Source organism: Rhipicephalus microplus, chromosome 3 (genome assembly GCF_043290135.1).
Source record: "Rhipicephalus microplus isolate Deutch F79 chromosome 3, USDA_Rmic, whole genome shotgun sequence".
NCBI classification, from domain to species: Eukaryota; Metazoa; Arthropoda; class Arachnida; order Ixodida; family Ixodidae; genus Rhipicephalus; species Rhipicephalus microplus.
The window spans coordinates 78,239,688-78,246,654 of record NC_134702.1 but is presented as its reverse complement, the minus strand read 5'-3'; the positions used below and the strand labels follow the sequence as shown (position 1 = coordinate 78,246,654).

The 6,967-nt window shown below is 45.1% G+C and overlaps 1 protein-coding gene across 3 annotated transcripts in view; it reads right to left on the bottom strand.

The window, feature by feature from the left end:
- LOC119182883 (pleckstrin homology domain-containing family G member 5) overlaps positions 1 to 6,967 on the bottom strand; it is a 759,199-nt gene that overhangs the window by 382,093 nt on the left and 370,139 nt on the right. The gene's annotated exons all lie outside the window — the stretch shown is intronic.

The following is a 6,967-nucleotide window of genomic DNA, read 5'->3' as shown; positions in this document are numbered from 1 at the left end:
CCAGCCGCGGCACATGCACTCGCTCAAAAATTCATGGCCCCGCTACGCACGTGCCTCCTCGTTGCAGTTGATGTTGATGGCGCAGCGGCGGCCGATGGATGGATGGATTGATATGGCTGTACCCTTTAGATCGGGCGGTGGCTGACGCCACCTAGCCGGAATACTTAGTGAACCACAAACTAGAGTTATCTTTTTTTTTTCCTTTAAATAGTGAAGTTAAGGTCTGGTACTTTACAGTGACAGCGACGTCACACGGCCATAATTTTTTTAAAGTATGTTTTAGTTTAAAAATAAACAGACAGTTTCTTATTCCAACCGTTCCAACCATAATGCTGTCTAAGGTGCCTTGAAGTGTTACTATTTGACAACCGTGCTATTTGACCAACCTTCTCGTAACGCGTTTTGCTATGGCGCCTGCACACATTGAATTTGGCATGATCATGGGCACGCTGTACCACAGTATTAAATACAAATCAGAAGCCGTAGCAGTAGTGCTAATACGACTGCTGATTGAATTATGGTCCCTGGCAGTATATTCTAGGGGCCACAATTCACTAATAGATCTACTGATTTTTTGAAATTTCCGCCGATTCAGTGTACTGCTGTTCGGTCTTTTTTTTTTACAAAAATGAAAGGAACTTCCACTTTTTTTACTAAGTATTAATTAAGACATTAATGTGTTACTACCAGTCAAACAAGAAATTTCTTTCATGGTAAAATTCTCAAGCTAAGCGCTACTTTTGATTGACGAGTCATACACCTTCATACAGTAATTATTACAGGAAGCTGCTCTATGTTATGAGCAAATATCGGGAAGTAATGAGACAGCGATATGAACGCACACCACACCCAAAATCCACGGAACCACAAACAACAAATCTGGCTCTCGGGCAAGTATCGTCTCTGGAATAAAAGAAATGCGTGCCACTAACCCCATCGAGTAGCATGTTGTATGAGCCAATTTCTCCTCGGCGACAAAGCAAGGCACGCTCTATCACTGTAGTGATTTGAGCAGTCTGGTCTTGCTGATCGAGATATTTATCTTATCGCTGCCTAGCTCCTTGTCCTCTCTGAAAGCTTCAGCTAGCCGCTGGCTCTGAAGCCTAAAATATTGCACCTGAGTCCACAGAGAGATCAGGAACTTCAGCTAGGAAGACCTATATGCTTTCTAACTGGTTATTAAAGCTGTTATTTGCAAAGATACAGGACGACATTATCCAATGGACGCTATTTGCTATGGCCTGTGATTTTGACCTTGCGCACATGACACATATATGACTTCCACCACATCACAGATTTAACATGCAGCAGTCAGTGCTAAGCCGAATAAACATAACACGAGGATCAACACAAGTGCTTTTAGTGTGTTGTTTGGTGTAGCCGCATCTGAAACTGAACTGCGCATGTGGTGCATTATTCTTCTTCACATTATTCGGCACACTATTCTTCTTCACGACACCTGTCTTCCAATTTCGTTCACGAAAGCTTAATGGAGCTCATCTTCCTAAATGCGAAACATTTCTTTGCCAACTGCAGGCACTTCAAAACGTTTCTATCTATCGATCGATCGTACGTCTGAATGTTCTCGCGGCCCCAAGCTGTTTAAGGATGTACTTGCTTGGGCGAGTTGGTAGCTATTTACTAGTTGTTACGTTATTGCGCACCGCTTATGACGAACACTTGGAGTCAATGACTAGACGGACACAAGCGCAATAACACGGTATTTTACGCGGTGCACAATAACGTAGTAACGCCTGTTTAACTTGGTATGGAGCAAAATTGGTATGAAAGGATAAGAGAGAACATGAGAGCGTGAAAATGCTGTCCCGTACGTACGTGGTCAAACTTGTGCGCGCCACAGGTGATAGTTTATATCTACCCCGGATACGGCAAGGACAGACATCGTAAACTGACATCGACAGCGTTTACCCGATGAATATAAAAAGTAAATGTCAGGGTCCCAGCAGGAATTGCACCCTGTCACAGAGCCACGTACGCCATGTCTTGAAAATGCTCTGGAAAAAGACACGATGCAGGTGTAGTGCTGGGGCAACATCAGTTCTGTGTGGTTGTAGTGCTAGTTATCTAATTTCATAAAAATTCAATAAACATTATTTGTGTACTCCTAGGGTACGTCTATGTTACAGGCGCCATGTCGCGTTAACGTCAATTGTGGTTCCAGTGTTCACTCTGTTTTTATAGCAATGCAAGAAACATTACATTAGCGTTACGTACGTATGATATCCGCATCATCGCACCGTGAGGTGCACTTCGTTTCAATAATGCTGACGTCTGCGATCTATAAGTGCTGACGTACTCTCGGAATGTAATAACATAAATTACTCAGTGTAATGAGAAGTAGACGCCAGTGTAATGGACATTCCTGGTCTGCCTACGATATGTGTCCACAGCTACTCGTAACGCTTGCCTCACCCCCCTCCCAACCCCAAAACAGTTGCTGGCCGGCTGCATGCGAGTACAAGGCTGTAGGTATCCCTTGTTTATATATCCTGCTCACGTACGGCTCATGTCGGGGACATTTCCTTTACTATTTGTTAAAAAGTGCAGTTTTATAAAAATGACCTTTATAGGCGCTGAATTTGGCATTCCTAAAGCGAGAGCAAATAGCGGAATAAAGAGATCTACTCATTTTTCGAAGACATATTCTAGCAGTGTATAGGTGTTCTGTGTTCTAGCCACTTTTTTTTTTTTTTTAAATGTGTCGTGGCAACACTGAGCCACCTTACCCATCCTTACCCGTGTTCACTGCCCGCGTGTGTCCAGGCGTTGTTCACGACGACTACAGCGTTCGTTTGGTTCCTTCATCCGTGCTGCAGCAAAAAGACAGCTTCTTTATTCTGCTTTCAGTGGCGTGTTTCTCCTGACTCGTATTTTCCATGTGCCGGATGTCTACTATGATGAACTTATTCACGTTCTCGCCTGCTAATCTTACGAACACCTAGGACGTGTGGCTTTCCAGCGAGCAATGTTCTGGTGATTTGTGGTTAGAACTATGAATGCAAAGTACTGTCCGAGATGCCCGTTTTTCTCTTACCAGCTGGTAAGAGTGATAACGCACATAGGGTTAGAGCACAGCGGAGAGCCGAACTTCAGCGTGATATGCGGCATCGAAGGCTGCGCCAACACGTACACGAACTTCTCCTCCTACAGATCACACCTGTATCGTCACCACTCAGCCGTGCTTGAAGAAAATGGCAGCAATTGCCATCAGCGGTCGCTCGAGCGCCCAAGGGATCGACGGAGCACTGAACTGCCGTCAAGCGAACAGCTTCGGCACGAAATGGACAGTGCGGATATGCACAGTGCTGAAATGAACGGCGCCGAACTGCCAATCTTTCGCGGCGGTTATTCGCATAGGAAAACTCCTGTGAGGAATTTGCAATCACAGCAGACTGCAGCTCCACGTGACCACTTTCAGCGCTTTCTGGAAAAAGTTAAATCCACCATATGGGATTTCTTTTTTTCCATCACTACAAAACACAGCTTGCCACATGCTGCAGCTGTGAAGATATTTGCCCAACTGAAGGAGGTGTTCGAGCTTGTGCTTAAGGCTTATGGTAATGAATTTATGAATGCAATGGAGACATCAGTGATGGGTCCTGAATTGCAAAATCTTCTTGGCTGTTCATTTCTGCCTGACCTGTTCAATGGGATTGAGAGTAAATGGAAACGAGACAATTATGTGAAGGAAAATTTCCCTTTTGTACCAGCTGAAGAGCATTATGTCGGTGAGGATGCAAACTATCATTACGTCCCATTGCCAAAGCTTCTCACTGTACTTTGCCAGCTCCCGGACATTGCAGCCCATTTAAAATCACCTGTAAATATTGAGAGGCATGAAACCTCTGTGTACAGAGATCACACAGATGGCCTGGTGTTCAAGGAACACATGCAATCTATCATTCCCGAGGGCAGCACACACACAATTATTCTTCTATTTTACACAGATGAAATAGAAGTTGTAAATCCCCTCGGAGCTAAACGAGGAAAGCACAAGATCCTGGCAGTGTACTGTAGTTTGGTGAACATTCATGCCAGGTATAGGTCACAGATTGACAATATTTATCTGGTCATGCTTGTGCGCTACGCATATGTGAAGACTCATGGTCTAGGCCCTATACTACAGCCACTGCTGGATGACCTGAAGGCAATGCACAAGGAGGGCCTCGTATTAAGTGTGCAAGGGCGTGAAGTTAATGCCAGAGTTATTGTGCTTGCATTTTGTGGTGACAATCTGTCCCTGAACCGCCTTGGCGGGTTTTCCTGCTGTTTCAGCAATGGGCGAGTTTGTCGATTCTGCATGATATCCTCAAAGCAGCTAGCACAAAAAACGCATGAAGACATGTGTCAAGCACGCACATTAGGTAGGCATGAATTGCACCTTGCAGCTGTAGCTGTGAACACAGCCAACAGACGTCTGTATGGTGTCAATGAGGCCTCTCCCCTGCTCCAGCTTCCCTATTTTGATGTGACTCGGCAGTTGCCTCCAGACCTAATGCATGACATATTGGAAGGTGGTGCAGAATCCGTGCTTCGGCAAGTTTTAAGATCGCTCTTATCTAGTAGGTTGCTATCCAAGCAGGATCTGGATTTGGTGTGGGCATTCAAGTACGGGAAGAACGACACAAAAAACAAGCCTCCTGCAATCAATATGTCGTTTCTGAACAGTAATGCTGTATTGGCAGGAACGGCATCCAGCAAATGGTGTTTGATGAGATTTTTACCACTCATCCTTGGAACGAGGATCCCAGAAGGCAATGAAGATTGGGAGCTCCTGTTGAAGTTTCGCGAGATCATTGATATAATTTTTGCAGCTGAAATCTCATCGGCCCGCCTTGCATACTTGGACGTGCTTGTGCAAAGCTTCTTGGTTGATTTTTCAGCCAGGTATGGCCCTGGAGCACTCATCCCCAAGCTGCATTATATGGTTCACTATGCTCGATTTGTGCGTGAGCTTGGCCCACTCAAGAACTTTTGGTCGATGAGATTTGAGGCTAAACACCAAAGCTTCAAAAAAATGGCTGCAACTATCAAGAACTACAGAAACTTGACACATACTCTGGCCGAAAGGCACCAGATGAAACAGAGCTGTCATCTGAAAAACTTTGAGCTAAATGGAGCACACTGCCAACATGTGCCAAAGAAGTTTTGTCGAAGACAGTGCATGAAGTACAAAATGCAATGGTCGACCGACGCACGTACCATGCTGGGAGTGTTTTAGTTCGGAGAACAGAGGAGGGACCACAGTTCTATGAGATTGAGCGACTACTTGTGGCGAGAGGAGTGCTCTACACACTCACGAGAACACTGGTGGTTGAGTGCTTCGACAGGCACAGGTTTTGCTATTGCGTTCGAAGAGCAGATGAGCAGGAACTTCAAGAAGCTAGTGAGAGATATGAGCCATACCTGCTGGACCTCTATGGGACAGGTGAACTGGTCCCCAAGTGGGAAACTTGGTAGACAACTTGTGCATTGTTTGACAGTATTGTATGAACTATTCAGTGGAGTGATTCATTTCTAGATTTTTTTTCTTAAACTCATAAGGGAATGTATGAAAATAGAGTCCTATGTTTAAAGACGAATATCGGGAAGAAATCATTTTTGTTGTACAGTATTGGGAGCAAGGATATACCATGGCGCCACCATGCAGATGCATTCCTATGATGTACGTGGTTGGATTGCTCCGCCAGCCTTCTCGCGCGCAGCCCGTAGCCCCTTTTGCGTCTCTTTTTTTTTGTTATTCTTGTCGTACTTCACTCAACGAAATCATAGAAATGCTGCCGTAGCTTCTTTACTGACTGTGCAAAGTGCTAAATAACTGCTCTGGAAAAGTTTTACACTTCTCATAATGCCTCACTGCCGGCGTCGTCTGGCCGAGCTCTCTGTTTTTGTAAAAGGTAGAGACTCATTCCATGTCGAATTGAAGCATCAAATGGGTATTCACGCGTGCTTGTGACAAAGAGTTATTTTTGCTGAAAGAAGTGTGCGCAATTACACTTTTTCATTCGTTGTAGGTTTGCATCTAAAGACGTACCGCGGTTGACACGACAAGCATGCGCAAATTTTCATTTTTGCTTAGCACACATATCCTTACGAAGCTCAGCGCAAATGGATTCCCCGCTTTGTGGGAAGCAGCACAGGATTATTACAGCCGCAACCTTTCTGTTATGATATCGGGCAAACGTGCGAGTCACATGCACATGCATGCCTCATTCAGAGTTGTAAATATGCAGGTAAAATTTCACACGAGGAGAAGTTTCTCTGCGGCACGATCCTAATATTTATTGTGAAAATTTTGTACGGTTGTTAGACGGTGCGCATTTGATCCCCATTGAGCCACACATGAGTGAAAACAATGAATGATTGCCAGTTCCACAGCTTCTACGAAGAGGTAAATCGTGATAAAAAAAGAAAAAGCAATCCCGACCGGGTTTGATAAGCGCAGCGAACAGACTGCGCGCCAGTTGTATTATTTTGTGCCCTTGAAAGGACATTCTGCGAGGTACATCTTTTGTACCGTGATCTAAATGGCAATTTCATGTTTCGGTAAAAATGCCAGTGTCCAGTTTCTTTCCAACTTCATTCATAAGCTGTGTGACATTTCACGGTAGCTATTAGAAGATGAATCAGTTTTCGAAGCTGGCCACGTTTCCGCCTGTAGATCAAAACAACATTGAGAAGTGGCCGTGAGCCCATTTTGCAGACTCAAAGAACCATGTGAGCTGAAGTCGCGGACGGCAGGGGCATAGACAGAAACTTTTTCTGGAGGGGGCACCACCTTGATAGAGTTGGGAGGTGGGGGGGGGGAGGCAGATGTGGTTGTCTGTTATTTCGTGCGCTTTTTGCCATGGAAAAATTTCAGGGGAAGAGGTGGGGGGGGGGGGGGCACAGACTTGGTGTGCCACTCCATGGCTACACCACTGGCAGACAGAAACCTGTGTGCTTG